Source organism: Macrotis lagotis, chromosome 1 (assembly GCF_037893015.1).
Source record: "Macrotis lagotis isolate mMagLag1 chromosome 1, bilby.v1.9.chrom.fasta, whole genome shotgun sequence".
In the NCBI taxonomy this organism is placed as follows: domain Eukaryota; kingdom Metazoa; phylum Chordata; class Mammalia; order Peramelemorphia; family Peramelidae; genus Macrotis; species Macrotis lagotis.
Genome location: NC_133658.1, coordinates 626,166,613 through 626,185,427, shown reverse-complemented (window position 1 = coordinate 626,185,427; position 18,815 = coordinate 626,166,613). Strand labels below are relative to the sequence as shown.

At 36.8% G+C, this 18,815-nt stretch overlaps 1 protein-coding gene across 4 annotated transcripts in view; it reads right to left on the bottom strand.

Moving 5' to 3' along the window:
• The window catches only part of SPOPL (speckle type BTB/POZ protein like), a 96,762-nt gene extending 78,767 nt beyond the window's left edge, over positions 1-17,995 (bottom strand). Inside the window, exons 1-2 of one of the 4 annotated variants that reach the window (XM_074215076.1) lie at positions 17,937-17,995; positions 15,336-15,443 (exon numbers count right to left, since the gene is read on the bottom strand). The gene's annotated coding sequence lies outside the window, so the exon portion shown is untranslated. Of the gene's footprint in view, positions 1-9,188; positions 9,274-15,335; positions 15,444-17,835; positions 17,905-17,936 lie in introns of those variants that run through there. The other 3 variants (XM_074215077.1, XM_074215072.1, XM_074215073.1) reach the window with 3 other exon arrangements.
• Positions 17,996-18,815: the final 820 nt, after the last annotated feature.

The following is an 18,815-nucleotide window of genomic DNA, read 5'->3' as shown; positions in this document are numbered from 1 at the left end:
AGGCAGATTTGTTGTCCCATTGCTTTTTGGTTATGTCTGACTCTTCATGATCCCTTTTAGGGCTTTCTTGGCAAAGCTACTTCAGTAGTTTTGTCCTTTCCTTCTTTAGCTCATTTTACAAATGAGAAAACTGAGGTAAACAGCATTAAGAGACTTGCCCACCATCAAACAGGACTCAGGAAAATGAGTCTTCCTGGACTCCAGCTATGGCACTCTCCATTTCATCACCTAGTAGCCAAATTAGTTGCCCACAAATAGTTTGTAATACTCCATCATCAAACCAGATTCTTTGGTTCATATGGTTCATTCTTCTTTTCCAATATAACATGATTCATTTGATCTATCAATTAGCCAATATCCCTTACTACCTTTACTTCTAAAAAAAAATCCCAGATGAACTTAAGTCATACATCTCCAATCGCCTATCAAAAATTTCAAACTGGAAGTCTTAAAGGCATCTCAAACTCATGATATCTAAAATTGGGTTCATTATCTTTCCCATCCCTCTTTACTATTTCTGTAGAGGGCAACCCATCCTTTGCATTCACCCAATGTTCCCAATATTACCTTCATCCCAGACTACTCAATCTTCATGTCAAATCACTTGGAAAATCTTCTTTTGCTTCTATCAGCTTGGGATTTCTTACTTCCATCCACTCTCTCTAGTCATGTAACAATCATCCTATCACCTGGGGCAGCTAGGTGGCTGTCAGGAGGTAGAGAGTTCAAATCCAGCCTCAGACCCTTAAAACTTACTAGCTGTATAACCTTGGGCAAGTCACTTAATCCTGATTGCCTTGTATTCAGGGCCAACTCCAGTTGTCCCGATTCATTTCTGGCTACTGGAGCCATATGGCTCTGGAGGAGAAAGTGAGACTGGCGACTTAGCACAGCATACTCCTCACTCAAATCCAATTCATATGCTTGGCATGGCATCACCTCCTTAATGTCATGATCTTCAAGAATGAAGGACAAACATCATGCTATCATCTCCCTTTCTGGACCCCTGCAGGTTTCTTTCTCAGGCTCCCTTCCAAAAGTCTCTGTCCACTAAAATCCATCTTCCATATAATAATTTTGTTAAAGCACAAGTTGAACCATGTCACTCTCCTACACAAACACCAATGGCACCCAGTGGCCTTTAGTATCAAATATAATCTACAGCTTTTAAAATCTTTCACAACCTGACCCCCCATACCTTTTCAACCTTGCTACATATTACTCTCATTAATGGTCACAGTTGACACAGAAAGTTGACACTGTGGTCAACTTTCTACAGCCTCCTTGCTGTTCCTTTTATAATTATCTCTCCTCTATATCTGTCTCTTTGTCTTTGTATTCCCTATTCCACATACCCAGAATACAGTCAACTTTCAACTCTATCTCTAAGAATCCCTTGTTTCCTTCAAATTCAAGCACTTTCTTTCCTGATCTCTCCCAGCTTCAAAGATCCCTTTTCTATAAATACTAACATATATGAGCAAGATTGGGGGAAAATGTATAACTCAAATAATATCTTTAATAAAAATAAATGTAAATAACATATATGCAACCATTTTCCCCAAAGCTTCTCAAGAACAGAGGACAATTAAATCATTTTTGGATTCCAGAACCTTGTAGAGCTTGGTACAAACAAGCACTTAATAAATAAATTAATTTCAAAGCAACTCATTTGGCAGAAATAAAAAAAAATAACAGTTGTAAAACCATTTCTCTTTGTATAAATTCTTCAAAATTCATTTCTACCGACAAATTGGGGAGAGGTCATGAACCTCAGTCTTTCGTTTAAAAGGTAATATTTTAATTCTGAATTAAATGTCTAAGAAAAAGTATTATTATATTGTTCCCCAGTCTTCAAGCCCCTAAGTGTTTTTAAAAAAAAAAAAAACCTATTCAATAGTAATAAAAACAATTTAATGTAAAGCTAGTTACAGTACAACATGACTATGATAATCCATATATGCTAATGGTACAATTCTTATTCTTAAATGCAAGATTAAGATGGTTTTCCACATTCAAAAGACACCATCATTTCACAAGATTATTAGTCACAGTCTTTTTAGTTTCAGGGTTTCTTCTAACTGACTCAGAGCTAATAGAAAAAGCATTGGTCTTAAGTAAAGGAACCCCAGTTACATCCCAATTCCATACTTTATAGTGAACTTCTTTTGAGCCTAAGTTTTTTCCTAGAACAAAAAATATCAAAACCTGTCCTGACAGCCTCAGAGAGTTAAAATGAAGGATTAAATGAAATGACAAATAAGAGTATTCAAAAAATTCATATCAGTATTCAAATATGAATTATTTTATTATTGATAATATGGATGATGGTAATCCTAATCAAGCTGCCAAGAACAATAAACCCACTGCTTTGATTACCTAAAAGATTCAGACTAGAGTAGCTGAGCACATCTGAAGGTTCTGAAGCTGGAGTGGCTGTCTCCCCCACATCCTAAGAAACTGAACATTAAGTTTCTTTAACAACAAAATTTTATGAACCTATGTTACATATGATTTAGGTTAATAAATTAATAACTTTATTGTATATTTAAAGAATCCCCCCTCCCTCTAATTCTTATATCTATACTTTTTCTGGAAATTTTCCTATTTTTGACAACCACTTTAATTTACTAGATTATTCAAATTTCAGTTATTTTAGGTCAATCACATTTTTCAGGATTATCATCAGCGAATAAACATGGAACATGGTTAAATAACACTTACTGAAATGGAAAGTAATAGGTTTGAGTGCAAAAGAATTGATATGATGGTAAAAATGAAGGAAAAGCCAGTATTTGAGACAAGATAATTGTATTCTGTTGTTGTACACTGGATGGTCTCAGGATAAGGATATTATGTATAATAAGAAAAATTATTAAAGGCTTGTGTATGCACACATTTTAATTTTAAACATTTCCCTATGAAATATTGACTAGAACCAAAATATAACACTTATATTTAAAGTAAGCTATTAGTGGATTTTTTTCTTAGGCATAACATTGAGGGATTTAAGTGAAAATAAATTTCAGCTAAGGTTTTACTTGGCATCATTTTTCTGAAAATGAAACTGAATATGTAGTGTTAATATCAAAATAACTAAACTATACCCAAGAAGAGTTTCAAAAACACATTGAGCGAAGTATCCCATTTTCATTAAGTGTGCCAATACCAAAAAGCCATTTGACCCTGTTCTAATTTTTTGAATAGTTATCTACTTTTATTATCTGTTGGAAGGTTTCACTAATATGAGAATTTACTGCCTCTGCAAGCTAATACACTGACAGTGAAGTAATAAATTAAGTCTGATTCTTTTGGAAAGCAATATTAAACTATGTACTAAGTTATATCATTGTTCCTATCCTTTGACACAATAATTCCACACTAAATACTCTTCAAGGGCATTACTAAAAGGAGAAAAAAAAATAACAATCTAAGACCACTACTAGCAAAGTCAAAAACAAACTGATATACAAAAGGAATGAGATATATAGATATATGTATACATATACACACATACATACACATTACATGTGTGTTAACACATACACGGCCAAAAATGAAGAATGAAGATCCAAAATAATATACATATCGATGACCAAATGTAAATGAAAACAAACAGTAATGAACTTCAAGTTAAATACAATGGAAAACATGAACTAAAGCTTTAAAAAAGGTATAGGACAAAATCTTCTAAGTCACAACACTCTTTTGTGTTTTGTTTAAATATTTTTAGGAGTCAACTTTCATTCAATTTGTATGTCCATGTTTCATTGAAACATAACTTACCAATAAAATATTTTTGCATAGATTAACTACTATTCTAAGCTACAATGGTACAGTAAATTCTCCAATGTAACAAAATTAATGGCAAAGTTCCATTAATACAAAGCATTATATTTTATAAGCTACTATTAGAATAGAGAAATAAGTGCTTGAGTAAGTTTAAATTGCTTATACTTTGTAACCAAGAAATTTTTCATTCAACCTTATTACATACCTAAAGTTGGCACATGAACTAATAATTTCTGACAAAGTTTATAAGTCCCATTTCGTACAGATACTCTCTAGAATGAAAATGCATTCATGTTCCGCTGTAAATCTCCAACAGTTAATTAGTTCCCCCATCCTTTTTTTCTTAATTGATCCAATAACATCACAGGTAGAAAGTCTTTGGAAGATTGCTTATATTTTGCAATTTCTTTTGTAAAAAAGCTTTTCAAGCTTTTCTGTATTTATTTAAGAATCTTTCAATTGTGATAAAGTTACTGTGAGATTGATAACCAATTCTTTAAAAAAAACAAATTAATTAACATCTATTTGTAAGGCAAGTCTAAAATCTGATAACAAATGCCATGGGTTCAAAGTAGTAATGGGAAAAAGTAGGTCATTTTACACTCCATAGATAAATATACATAAACCTATATATTTATATATAAATTTATTAAATATAAATTTATTTATCTGTAACACAAGAACATTCTAATAATCTCCAATTTGAATCTCCAGTTCTCTGAAACAATCTAAACATTTAAATATCAAACAATCAAGTATTCCCAAAATACTCATCATCCCTCTAAGGTTTTTCAAGCTTAGACTTTAAATAATGATGTATATAAAGCAACAAAAGAGTACACTTGTCTTCTATTAAGTACAATGTATTTATAATCTCCTACTGAGTACAATAAAAATGTGTTGAAAAAGAAACGTTATTTGGCAAACAATAACTATTTGCCTAAAGAATGACATTGAACCTAACTCCCAATGCTGAAGAGGCAAAAACAGAAACATAGATGAACTGAAACATTCTCAAATATAAACTAAAACCGTACTTTTATTTTTAAAGAGTGTAAATAAGAATTATCTACTGCTGGGTTAGGTTCTTAAAAAATTAAATCATTCTTTGACTCTCAGAATTTGTTGTTACAAGTTGTATCCAATCTATGAGAAAATGCTGGCCACAATGAATTTCTACGATTGGTAACTTGGGGGAACTGCCAAAAAAAATCAGTTCTCTAGAGGTCCCTAGATCAGAATTTTCCATACCCTACCTTTTATTCACTCTTCTCCCCCTCCCAACCCTCCCCCCAATCCACCCAAATCAGTTACAATAGAAAAACTTAGGTTTTGAGTCAGAGGAACAGAATTCTTACCTGTTCCACAGTGCGATTTGATATAAGTGATTGTTTAAAGAGTCAAAAGATGTGGGTCAATCAAATTCTGGCTTAATCTCTTAACTACTTATGTGACCTTATGGTTTCCCTTAACTAGGAAATGAAGAGAGTAGATGAAATAATCTCTAAGGTCTTTCCCTGTTCCAATTCTAAAGACTGATTCTAACCCATACAAGTCCACCTTTCTCTCTGAACCTTGCAATTATAGCCCAAATCAATTGCTCAGAATTTTCTGATTAGTTTACACCTGTTTGTATAGCACAATTTATCACTTTATTATCATATCCTATTCTAGTACTTTATCATACCAATATTGTGTTGCTTTATGTTATCCTGGTCAAAGAATTAATGCCTAGTGACCAAACTAGGATGACCTTCACAAGATGGTGAGGTACTGAAGTAGGACTTTTGTGCAAACCAAAGAGATGTGACATAAAGATGGTATCTTTAAACAGATAATAAGATTGGAAAAGTGAACCAATCACATAGCAGGAAAATGAAGACTTTGCTGGAGAAAGGCCTTCAGAATGTGGGGTAAATTAAGATTTCAGAGAAGATGAACAAAAAATTTATAGTTAACAGCGAGTAGATGGTGATATGGTTCAATGGAGAGAGTATTCAATGAAGTTAAATAACACTGTAAAATATGTAATCTTAAGCCCATACTCATAACAGGTGCAAATACACACACACACACACACACACACACACACACATTTCTTCTTGTTCATATATCTTGCCTGTCTATGTGGAGAAGAACTGTCTCATATTTCTTTCCTATTTTGGATAGTATGGCACTATGTATATAGAGGGCACTCAAAAATTACTTTTAAAGTGACCCATGCTTGTTTTCATACCTGCTATTCTAGATAAAACTACAGTATTTTAGAGGGCATGGTTAAGGAACAAAGCAAAGATAACTGGCTTTTGCCAATCAACAAGCATATTAAATATCAATATCAATATATTAAATGTCAAATGTTCCAATATGTGCCAAGTCCTACCTTAGGTTTCCTCTTGAGATGAGAACCCACAAATATGACCATAACCAAATGGTACAGTGGCAAGAAGGCTAACCAACTTTAGACAAATTTTTAGACAAGAAAGTATACTATGTAATTAAGTGGTATCTAGATATAAATATAAAAACAGGAATCCAGGTAACTGCTGAGGATTTCTATCAAATTCACAGTGCAAACTTTTGTGCCTCAAAGTACAATAATCAATAATAAGATTTCTTGATGCAATGTGATCCAAAAGAAAGGATACTCATTTAAGTGACTGGATCTCACAGATTAAACTGAAATCCAGAAACAAATCCTGAAGGAAAAAAATATGTACTAATATTTTTAAATTAATAGAACTGAGAATTTTATATAGCTTACATACTTGCTCCAATCGTCATAGCAAAACAATCTGACATCCTTATTGCCTAAGCTGAGTACCCAAAATAAAACCTGATTGACACCTCCACATCCTTTATCAAAACTAAAATTACCCTGATCATTAATTTATTAATTTTCATATAAAGACAATTTCTGAGTAGAAATATGGGTAAAAATTATTGAAAGATTTTTGCTCACTGAGTGAAATTAAAAGAAGGAGAATTGGTCATTAGGATACTTCAAACATTGTAGAATTACTGAAATAGTTTTAACAACTATTTTTGTTTTGTTTTGTTCAACAAAAATAATCCTTTGGAAGTCATTTAAAAATATTTTAGATTGGACTTTGGATGGAAAAGGAGTTTTAATAACTATGAGAATGGTATCTGTCCGAAATTAGGCTGTATCTTGAGACAACAGGCTACAAGATTAGAAGAGAAAGGAGAGGTAAAGATGAAGAAAAAGAAAGAGAAGGGAGGGAGACAGTCTGAGAGAATGTGAGTGAGTGGTGTTTATCACCCTTGGAGTGAGAAGGCCCCAAGTTCTAATGTGACCTCAAATATTTGACAATATTGTGATCTTGGAAGATTCACTTAACCATGTTTTGCCACCTAGGGCCATCTCCTGTGATCCTGATTCCTATTTGGTCACTTAAGCAAAATAGCTCCAGGCTGGGGACTTGACTACTGACACCCCCTCACTCAAATCTACTTCACTTGCTGGTCATACCATCACCTCCCCGATGTCATCATCTTCTTTGAGAAAGAAGGCCAAACACCATCATCATTTATGTATGTGTATAAGAATTATGGCCATTCCACAATTTGTCCATGTCTTGGTGCAGTTCCTAGTGTTTGAGTTGCCAAGCATATTTATTCTATAACATACTTAAAATACCAAATAAAATTTAAAAATTAGGCCTTTCAACAGCATCCAACTATTAAGGAACATTTCAATGGAGAAATATATGCTCATTCCAACTTTAATGCCCTCTTTCCAACATTAGCCTCCAGACTATGTAAGGAGAAGTACAGGACTCATTCAAAGTCATCAGCAACTCCCATTGTCTACTTAAAAGAAGCCAACTCCCTGGGACAATCACTTTTCAGGATATTCTGAATTGTGTAACAAATGGTAGTCCGACCGTCCCCCCCCCCCCCCCCAAGTACTGATTCACTCAGGAATCTTTTCATATTCTTAAATCTTAAGTCCACAAATAAGAACTTCGGGGGGGGGGGGGGGTGAGTATGGTAGAGTAAATAACTACTATGGTCCATCAGAAAAAAAAAAATCAATGAAGAACTCAGTTAAGGAAAAGGGGGGGGGGGGAATTAAAGACCAATTAGAATTTAAATAAGTATAACAAAGGAAGACTGGCTTTCCAGATGGGAGGAAAAGAGTAAACCATACATGGGTATAACTGTGGATATTTAGAGGATGTTTTGGGGTTTAAAAGCAGAAAATAAGACTAAAGTTAAAAACTTCATCAATCTAAAGGCACTGTCAGAAAGAATTCACTTTTTTTAAAAGTTGGCATTGAAGTTTTAAAAGCCAGCGTACCTAACTAAGCCACATTTTCAATGTACTGAAGTTCTCTAGTGCAAAAAAGAAAGAAAAAAAATTATTCTATTAACAAAAAAGAAAAAGGAAAGCTACATACAACTTTCATTTGTAGAAAGGTTTACACACTTCCACTTAGTAAAAGGGTAGTTTACTCTGTGCATGGCGTTGTGAAATCTCAAGAACTAAATCTCTTATTTCTTTCCTTACTGAGAATAACATGATATCCAAATTGAGTTAAGGACTTCTGCAAAGCTCTATAGCTCTGGTTTTTCCTAATATTTATTCAGGGAGCTAACGTCTTGTATATTCCATATCAATGAAATTAGTGATATTAAATATGAGTCACAACTTTATCAAGAGGGATGAAGAATGAAGAGAATGGGGACAGGGTCCCCACCTTGCTCTCTCTCTGTCCTGGAGTCTTATCGGCCAAATCATCACACTAGGCCCCAATCTCAGGACTCTTAAGGTTTCTGGCTTTGCCTTGGGGAGGGAGGGGAAGCAACTTTCCAAGGAGCAACTTCTTACTCCTTGGGTGTCTGGTGAATCAAAGGGGAGATTCGGTTACCGGAAAGAGGTGGGTGCTGAGAGTGGGCTAAAAGATGGGGAAGGCTAGGCCCAAGGGGCTGCGGGCTGGGCGGAGGAGAAAGGAAAAGTGAGTCAGGGGCGGCTCGGCGTCTCCCGCACGGAGCGCGGCTGCACCCCCGAGGCCCCGCGGACAAGGTGCTCACTTGTCGGGGTGCAACGAGGGGGGGCGGTGAAGTTGGGAGAAACCATTTTCTCGAATCCCGCTCCCTTCCCAGAGAAGCACCAGAACCTCAAGGTAAGTCCCGCCCCGCCCCCGCCCGGGGGTTGGCGGGGGGAAGTTCAGCCTCGGGGTGGGGGCGGGGAGCCGGGCGGCCACCCAGGCCTCCCCCCCCCAGCCCCGGCCCAACGGGGGGCCCGGCCCAACAGGCGGCCCGGCGGGCGGGGGAGGGGCGGGGAGGCGGCCCCGGCGCGGCGCCGGGCCTGGCCGGGGCACCTACCGGGCCTGGCCGGGGCACCTACCGGGCCTGGCCGGGGCACCTACCGGGCTGGCGGCGTCCCGGCGGCGGCTGCTCTCATGCTGAGGCGGCGGCGGCGGCGGGGGCGGCCCGGGCGGCGGGCGGCGGCGGCGGCGGCGGCGGCGGAGGCGGCGGGTCCCGGCGGCGGCCGCCTCCGCCGTGCTGCATCCCTCCTCCCGCCCGCCCGCCTCCTCGCCCCCTCCGGCTCCCCCAAACTTCTGCCCCGGGATAAACCAGCCGGGGTGGCCGCCGCCGACTCTCCCCTCCCCCCGCCCGCCCGCCCCCGGCTCCTGCTCACACAGGCTCCACCGCCCCCCGCCGCCGCCTCCGCCGCCGCCGCCGCCGCTCGGGCTCGGGCTCGGGCTCGGGCTCCGGCTCCCGGGCTCCGGCTCCCGGGCTCCGGCTTCCTAGTTGTGACGAAAGCCGCGGCCGCCTCCGGCGCATGCGCCGCGCCGCCGGCTCCGCGGGGGTTCTCCCGCTCGTCCCCTCCCCTCCGCTCCGAGCCGCCGCGCGGCTTCCGGGCCTGCGCGGGAATCCGGCAATCCGGGTTTTGGCAGCGACCGCGCCGGCGCGGGGGGCGGGGCAGGAAGCTGGGCTCCCGGCGCGGGCCGGCGCTCCCGGCGCTGCGGGGGGTGGGGGGCTGGGCAGGAGCCGGGACCCCGGCCGGCGCCCGCAGGCCCGTGCCCAACATGTGGCACGTCTGCTGCCCGAGCCCCCCGCCGCCTTTGCTCTCCTTCCCTCGCCTCCCTTTCCCCGATGGCGGCCAGGTGGGGCCCGCCGGGGTCCCCGATGGCGGCCAGGTGGGGCCCGCCGGGGTCCGGCGGACCACCATCACAAGTCTGTAATCTGTGTGCGTGTGTGTGTCTGTGTGTGTGTGTGCACATATACATAGAGCCCACACACACACATACACGAAGTGCACTCATCACCCCCCTGAGGGGCTTGGAATAAAGTTGTGGGAAACATCTGAACGAGTCGCTAGACATCCAGTTTAGGCCTGGGTCATGCAGGGATTCAGTAACACAGGTCTTAGATGATTCCAAATCCACTGGATATCTCTTATTTTTTTCTAGTGAGAGGGGAGAAAAAAAAAGGTAAACAGACAGCCTCTTTGTGGTCTCTATAGATATATGTGACCATGAGTTAACAGAAAAATACCGACAACAACATACCTTAAAAGCACAAATCTTTGGCCCTGTGCTAGGAATTAAACTATCAATGCATGTGTGAAGCACAACACTCCTGGATCCCTTTCTATGCTGTGATGCAAAGAAGAAAAGCTCACATTTACTATATACTTTACTGTAAACAAAGCAAATTCTTCATCACCACCCTGTGAAAAGGGGCTTCAAATTTTTCTTTCAAAGAACCATGATTTGGTGAGTATTCCTTCTAACAAAATAAATTGGTAAATCCCTTTACAATTTGGTAGCCCTTCTTAAAAGACTGAAGTTTCTGAAAATCACAACTTTGTGATAAGCCTTTCCAAATTTGACTAAACTTGTCTTTAGATAACAGACTACCATCCTTCTCTGGGCCCAAATTTGGAGACATTCCAGCTTGGTACAATCTGTCAGAATTTAGACTCCACTTGCAGGGGCCTCAAAGAATCCAGAGACACCACCATGTCACAATATGGCATCAGAGTAGAACTTTAGTATGCATCAAGAGTATTGCTTTTGTAGGCAAAGGACCTGATGGTGTTTGTTCTTCATTCTCAAAGAGGACCATGACATGCAAGTGAGTTGGACTTGAGTGAGGGACTGCTATGCAAAGTGACCGGTCACACTTTCTCCTTCTGAGCCATCTGAGGTCCAGTGGTCAGATATAAATATAGATGGCTGGAGATGGCTCTGGATGCAAGGCAAACAAGGTTAAGTGACTTGACCAGTCACACAGCAAGTGTCAAGTGTCTGATATCAGATTTGAACTCAGTCCTACTGACTCCAGGATTAATACCCTATCTACTACATCACCCAGCTCACCCATGGCAGCTCTGAATCCCATCATTTTAACTTGCTACCTCAACAGCATTACAACCTCTCTGGGCCTCAGTTTTCTCTATAAAATAAAGGAGTTGAACTAGAGGGTCACTAAGGATCTTTTACTTAGGGAATCTCCAAGGATGCTTTCAGCTGTAGACCTGTGATGTTATGAAATGACATCTGCTGGCTAATTACTTTTAATTATATATGTAATTTTTTTCTGATTATAGGATCATAGTATATGTGCTATTAGGCCTATTTTACAAATGAGAAAACAAACATAATGAATTTAGGGGTAGTTAGGTGATATAGTAGATAGAGCACCAGCCCTGAAGTCAGGAGGCCCTGAGTTCAAATTCAGTCTCAGATACTGAATAATTTCCTCACCATGTAACCTTGAGCAAGTCACTTAACCCCATTACTTTACAAAAACTAAAAAACAAAAAAATAGTGAATTAACCACATTTACACAAATGTCATAGGAAATGTCATAGTTAGGATTGGATTGGAAGTCCTGGATTTTGAGTTCATTGGATTGATTGTTGATTATACCATACTGACATTAGAAGATGACCTAGTGGGGCAGCTAGGTGACACAGTGGATAAAGCACTGGCCTTGGAGTCAGGAGTACCTGAGTTCAAATCCAGCCTTAGACACTTAATAATTACCTAGCCATGTGGCCTTTGGGCAAGCCACTTAACACCACTGCCTTGCAAAAAAAAAAAAAAATGACCTAGCCATAAATTTTCATAAGAACCTTAGAACTGATAGTATTTTTGGAGATTTTGTAGTCATCCCTTATAACATTCTGGGAATTTACCTATTGCAGGTAAGGAGGTTCACCTTTAAAATGGAGATCATAATATTTATATTACCTAATTTACAACAACTAATCTACCTCACTGAAAGAAATATCAACCTAATTCATTAGTCTATTAAAAAGAAAGATTTAAGGTTTCCATTCCCAATAGATAGTATTTTTTTTTCCAATTACAGGTAAAGACAACTGTTGGCATTCATTTTTTTAATAAAATTTTCAGTTTCAAATTTTCTCACTCCCTTCTCCTCCGGGATGGTAAGAAATTTGATATAAGTTATATACGTGCATTCATGTAAAACATATCCATATTAGTCAAGTTATGAAAGAAGAAACAGAACAAAAGGAAATAAAACATGAAAAAATAAAGTGAAAATAGTGCATTATAAACCATAAAGAACTTATATAAAGGTGAGTTGTGGTTGCTTGCTATCCATATACCTTGAGAAAAGTTTATAAACTTTCTCTGGCCCTCAGTTTCCTCATCTGCAAAGTATGAATAGAGGTTGAATAAACTCTTGAGATACTTTCCAGTTCTAAATATATGATCTTATGATCCTTCAAACACCCTGATAGCACTTCTCTGAATGTTCTCTAAATTCTCAAATATAGAGAACATTTATGTAACACTTAATTTTTCTAAGCACTGTGTTAAGTGCTTTACAAATATCTCATTTGGACTTCACAACAACTCTCAGAAGTAGATGCTTTTATTATCTCTAAGTTGAACTAGTAAGTGTTTGAAGCTGGATTTGAATTCAGGTCTTCAAGACTCAGGGCCCATGCACTATTTGCTTCACCATCCAACTACTTCAATATTCTATCACCCAGAATGATGCATAATACTCTTACTTGTGTTCTAACCCTAGGCAGAAACAAGAACCATTACTCACTTGTTTTGAACATTTTGTCAAAAGCATTTATTAAGTGGTTACTATATGTCAGGCACCATACTAAGTGTTTGAGCTACAAGAAAAGGTAAAAATAAAAAATCCATACTCCCTCATATTAAGGAGGGTACAATTTAATGGTGAGGCCTAAGATCCAATTAGCTTTCTTTGACTATCAAATTGCTCTATTCATATTGAGCTTTCATTTTTCTAGAACAACAGTAGTTTTCCAAATGTACTATTTTCTTGATTTTTTTAAACAAAGTGGAAGACTACATATTTATACCTATCATTTCATCTTTGTTAGATTCAGACCAATGCTGTAGCCTATCAAAATCTTTTTGGACCTTGACTGTCATTCAGGGTATTAAATATCCCTCCAGTGTTTCTTCTACAATTATAATAAATATTTTATATCATAGTCCCAAGGATAGTTCCCTGGGGGGATGCTACTGGGGACCTCCCCCACTCCAATTCACTTGTAAGTCATAACATCACTCTCCTGATGTCATGGTCCTCCATGAAAGACAAATAAAAATCCTCCCTCCAATTTCATTTCAACTCATTAATTGCCATTATTGTCCAATTTTTTGGTGTTATTCAACCAATTTATCTATTGTCTAAAATTCTATTGGTTTTACCTTTGTAACATCTCTGGTATATCTCCCCTTCTCTCCTTTGACAGTATTTCCAGCCTGATGCAAACCTTTATCCCCTTACTGGACTATTGCAATAGCTTGCTGGTTGGTCTCCCAGATAAAATTATCTCCCTACTCCAGTCTTTCTTCCAATCAGCTACTAAATTAAACTTCCTAAATAAAACACTGTGTGTGTGTGTGTGTGTGTGTGTGTGTTTGTGTGTGTGAGTATACTCAGTATATGAAAATAGTTTGATATAATCTGTTCTTTTTTTTCTAATTACATGGATATAACTTGTTCTTGATGAAGATTGGAGATATAATTATTTATTAATCATATTTTCCTTTTCTAATGGTTTACTAACTATTCCTTGAACCTTATAAGTTATCCTTCATAACATTCTGGGAGTTTACCAGGAATCATACATTCATTGTTTTGTATCTAGTTAACAGGCATCAATCTCTCCCTTTTTTGAAAATTGAGGCCTTCTTCAGTTCTGAGTGACTTCAACCATTCTCCAGGAACTTTCAGAGATTACTAACAATATTAAGTAATGACATATTTCCATACATTGGAAGGCAATTTATGACTTCAACTCATCAAGAGTAACCACATATTATCATATTATATTCTTAATTATCTTGTGTTTCAACCACATATTAGTCATTTTTGCTTTGAGTTTATCATTGTGGCAATAATTCTGCTTTGGCAAAGGAAACAAAAGAGAAATAATATTTCTGCCTTCTCTCCATCAGCAGAGATCAAATGAGATAATTTATGTAAAACATTTTTAAATCTTAAAAGTATTAATCATAGCTATCATAATCCCACGTCTCAGAGCAGTAGCCCATTCCCTTTTTTACCCTTCTTAAGAGTTTTCCACAATATAACCAACAAACAACAAAATTTCTTTCTGTTGTTCCTTAAATTCTTCAGTCTCAACTCATTTGGAGATTTATCATTCTTGCCACTTTAATTCTGGATGAAGTCATGCTTTTCTAGGGAAACTTCATGGCTAGCCTTTGTGTTCATTATTCTGTACATATTGTTAAAAAAAAAAACACACCTAGATTAGTCAGTGAGCTCTCTGTGCATCCAAAGTGGTCTATTTAGATATTACCTCATTTATTCCATCAAAATTGTTTCTACTTATGCCTTAGGATTCAATCTTGAGAGCATCCCATACCACCTGAGCTGAATTCCTCATAGAAACTTTAGACCATCCAGCCCCACCTTTCCCTCCCCTAAACACTATGCAATTTGTTCCAATTTTTCTTGATTACTTCCTCCTAATGCTCCCATAATTTCTATTTCATCATATCTTATATCACATAGCTTAACCCTTTCTTGGTTATAAGTTCTAGAATTTCAGCTCTCTGTCACCTTCTCCATCTAAAATTCTTAACTGTCTTGATTTTGGCATCACTTCTACTATCATTCTCTCTACCACAAATAAGAAGAAAGACTATGAGGACTTAACTACAACAATGTAAATTCAAAGAAACAGAAAAAATGAATTTTGCAAAATTACAAAGAAGAAACATGATTGCAAAGAAGGGATTGTTAAAGATAACCCTTATTCCATCTTTTTACAAAGGTACAGTACATTGTACATTTTTTTTTTGATGAACTGATCATTTGTTGATTTTTCTCCATTATCTTCATTTTTATTTCTAAGAAATTTGTTATGTAGAATGACTCTCTGGGAAGGGAGAAAGGTAGACATCTTCTCTGGGAGAGTTACTGGCAGAAATTATGGTGATGTTAAAAATCAAAATATATCAATTAAAACTTGTTTTATAAAAAAAAAAGCATGGTTCTAAGTAAGACTTTTGACCTACCACATTCTCCTACAAATGTCTACTTCCTTTTTCTGTCAAAGTGGTCTAAAGCAGAGATATCAAACACACGGTCCATGCTGCTTGGAACTCTCCTGGTGTGAGGCCAAACTAGATTAAAAAGTAATTGAGAAATATTTAACAAAACAAATCAAAATATAATAATGTTAATATATGGTTTTCTAAGTCAATATGTATATACAAGGATCAATATATATGACCTTTCTATATGAGTTTAATACTACTGATCTGGAGTATTTTAGCATTACAATATTATTGGTTCCTAGATTTCCTTATATGAATATATTTTCTTCAAACACAATATTGATTTGACTCCTCTACCTCTATCTATCTAGCCTATTCCTTTTTAAAGAAGATATCCCTAAAGGAACAGCTTCTAGTAATAGATTCCATCTATTACTGTCTACTATCTGTCCACTGCACCACCTGACCATACCTACTACTACTACTATTATTATTATTATTATTATTATATATCATTTTTTTATTTTTTTCTCTCTCACCTTTACTTTATCGCACATGCGGGTCTATATTTTGGGGGGTATTATGGTTAGTCTTAAATAAGAATATTTTACTAATATATTATTATTTGTACAAAATAAGATTAAATAAATAAATAAATAAAATTTTAAAATGTTAAGTGAGTTATAGGAAGAAATTTACAGCAAAACTATATTAATAGGAGACCTCAATCTCTCTCAGAATTAAATCTATCCACAAAACAAATAAAAAAGAAGTTAAGGAGGTGAATAGAATTTTAGCAAAGTTAGATGAGAGCACTCTGAAAAAAATTGAATGGGGATGGAAAGGAATATATCTTTTTTTTCCTCAGTGGTATATGGCACCTGAACAAAAATTGATCACATATCATATATTAATTATTGGACATTAAAACCTCACAATCAAATCAACGATCCAAGCTTTGGGGACAAAAATTCATTATTTGATATAAATTGCTGAGAAAACTTGGTGATAGCATGATAGAAAGTAGATGTAGACCAGCTTTTCCTCCTAGATACTAAGATAAGATCAAAAAGAGCATATGTTTTAGACATAAAATGTGATACTATACACAAATCAGAAAAACACAAAATAATGACAGCTTTGTGATGAAATTAGGTCTGAAAAATATATAGAGAACTTTTATAAAATGTAAAATGGATAATTTTGAATATATTAAATAAAAAATATTTTGTACAAACAAAACCAATGCAACCAAAGGAAAGCAGAAAACTTGAGTTCAAGAATCTCTGATAAAGGTCTCATTTCTCAGATATATAAAGAATTGAGTCAAATTTATAATACAAGTTATCTTATAATTGATAAATGGTCAAAGGATATGAATAGGCAGTTTCAGACAAAGAAATCAAAGCTATCTACAATTATATGAAAAAATGCTCTAAATCACTGTTGATTAGAGAAATGTAAATTAAAACAATTCTGAGGTACCAACTCATACTTATCAGACTGACTAATATGATAGGAAAGAAGAATGATCAATTTAAAGGGGATGAGGGAAAGTTCATGGAATTATGAAATGATACAACCATTCTGGAGAGTAATTTGGAACTATGCCCAAAACTGCATAGATCTGTGCATGCCCTTTAACCCAGGAGTACCACTACTAGGTCTGTATTCCAGAGAGATTTTTAAAAAGGAAAAAAGAATACATTTATACAAAAAATTTATAGGAACTCTTTTTGAGATGACTAAGAATTGGAAATTGAGGAAATATCATTAATTAGGAAAGACTGAATAAATCGTGGTGTATATAATTGTAATGAATATTATTTTGCTGTAAAATATGAGTGAAATGGTTTCAGAAAAACCTAGAAAGACTTAACATGAACTGATACAAAGTAAGGACTAGGAGAACATTATGCATAATAACAGCAAAAATAACTGATGAAGAATTGTGAATGACTTAGCTATTCTCAACAATACAAAGGTCCAAGACAATCCCAAATGAAAAATGCTATCTTCGTCCATAGAAAGAACTGATAATGTATGAATAAAAGCATACTATTTTCTCTCCCTTCCTCTTTCCTTACTCCCTCCATTTTCCTTCCTTCTTTTTTATTTTGAATTTCTTCCACAAAATGACTAATATGGAAATGTTTTAACATGATGGACATGTATAAACTATATTGTATTGTTTACCTTCTTAGGTAGGAATGAGGAAAGGAAACAAGGAATAGACTCTGGAATGTCAAATTTAAAAAAAATGAGTATTTTTTGCATATAATTGGAGAAAAATAAAATATTAAAAATAAAAACAAGTATGAGAAATAAAAAAATGAGAGGTTTGTCACAGTGGATAGGATTAAAGAGGTAGAAGTTGAATTCGGCTTTCAAAGATGGATTCAATTCTAACAAGTTTAGAGGAGAGAGAAGAGCATTTTAGAAAGAAGAAATATTTAAGGATAGGGCTCAGTGATTAAATTGTGTTGCTAGTGTAGAAGAGAAAGTATCAAACACTCACCCTATGTATCTCACAACTGAATACTGAGGAATCAGATTAAAACACAATTACAAAATGCTTAACAAAATAGATAAAAATAAAATAAAAACAGATAATATTACATTTTAAAACTAAGTCAATATGCAGTCCAGAGGGATCCTTATGTATGGTTTTAATGCCCCTTCCCCTTCTATTTGAGTGTGACATCATTGGTGTTGAACAGCAATGGAAGATTCTAGAAGCACTTGAATGCCTAGCTAAGTAGTTTATACATTAACTGGGAGCCAATGGAGCCATTAAAAGATTTTGAACTGGACATTTCATGAAAAGAATATTTTAAGAAGATTAATCTGGATTTAGTATGTAGAAGGAAACAGTAGTGAGGAAAGAATTGATAACAACAAAGATAGGGATAAAATATCATTTCATTGGTCAGTCAACATACATTATGGGCCTGTCACTGAGATCAATACTGAGGAGATAAATATAAAGACATGCTTGCTGTCCTCAAAGAGCCCACACTCTAATAGAGGAGATGTAAGCAACAGAATAGTATAAACAAGAAAAATAAAACTAACTTGTTTTCTCAATGGAAAATAATATTTTTTTTGACTGGAAGATAATCTTAGAGGGAAGGCACTAACTGTGAGAGAAAAATAAGAAAAAGAACTCTGGAGAGACCTCTTGAAGAAAGGATGACAGACTGAATATTGAAGAAATTTAAAGATACCATGGGGAAAAAGTGAGGAAGGAGAGCATCCTAGTCATGGTGGACTACCAGTGTTACAGGTACAGAGTTGAGAGATAATGTGGTATTGAAGCAATAGCAAAAAGGCCAGTGGGTGAAGGAACTAGCTTGACAAGATCAGCACTTCAACCTGAAATTTAAGAAGTTGTTTTTATCTATTTCTTATTATATTTATTTCATCAAATATCTCCAGATTACATTTTTTGTTTTTGGCAAGGCAATGGGGTTAAGTGATTTGCCCAAAGTCACCCAG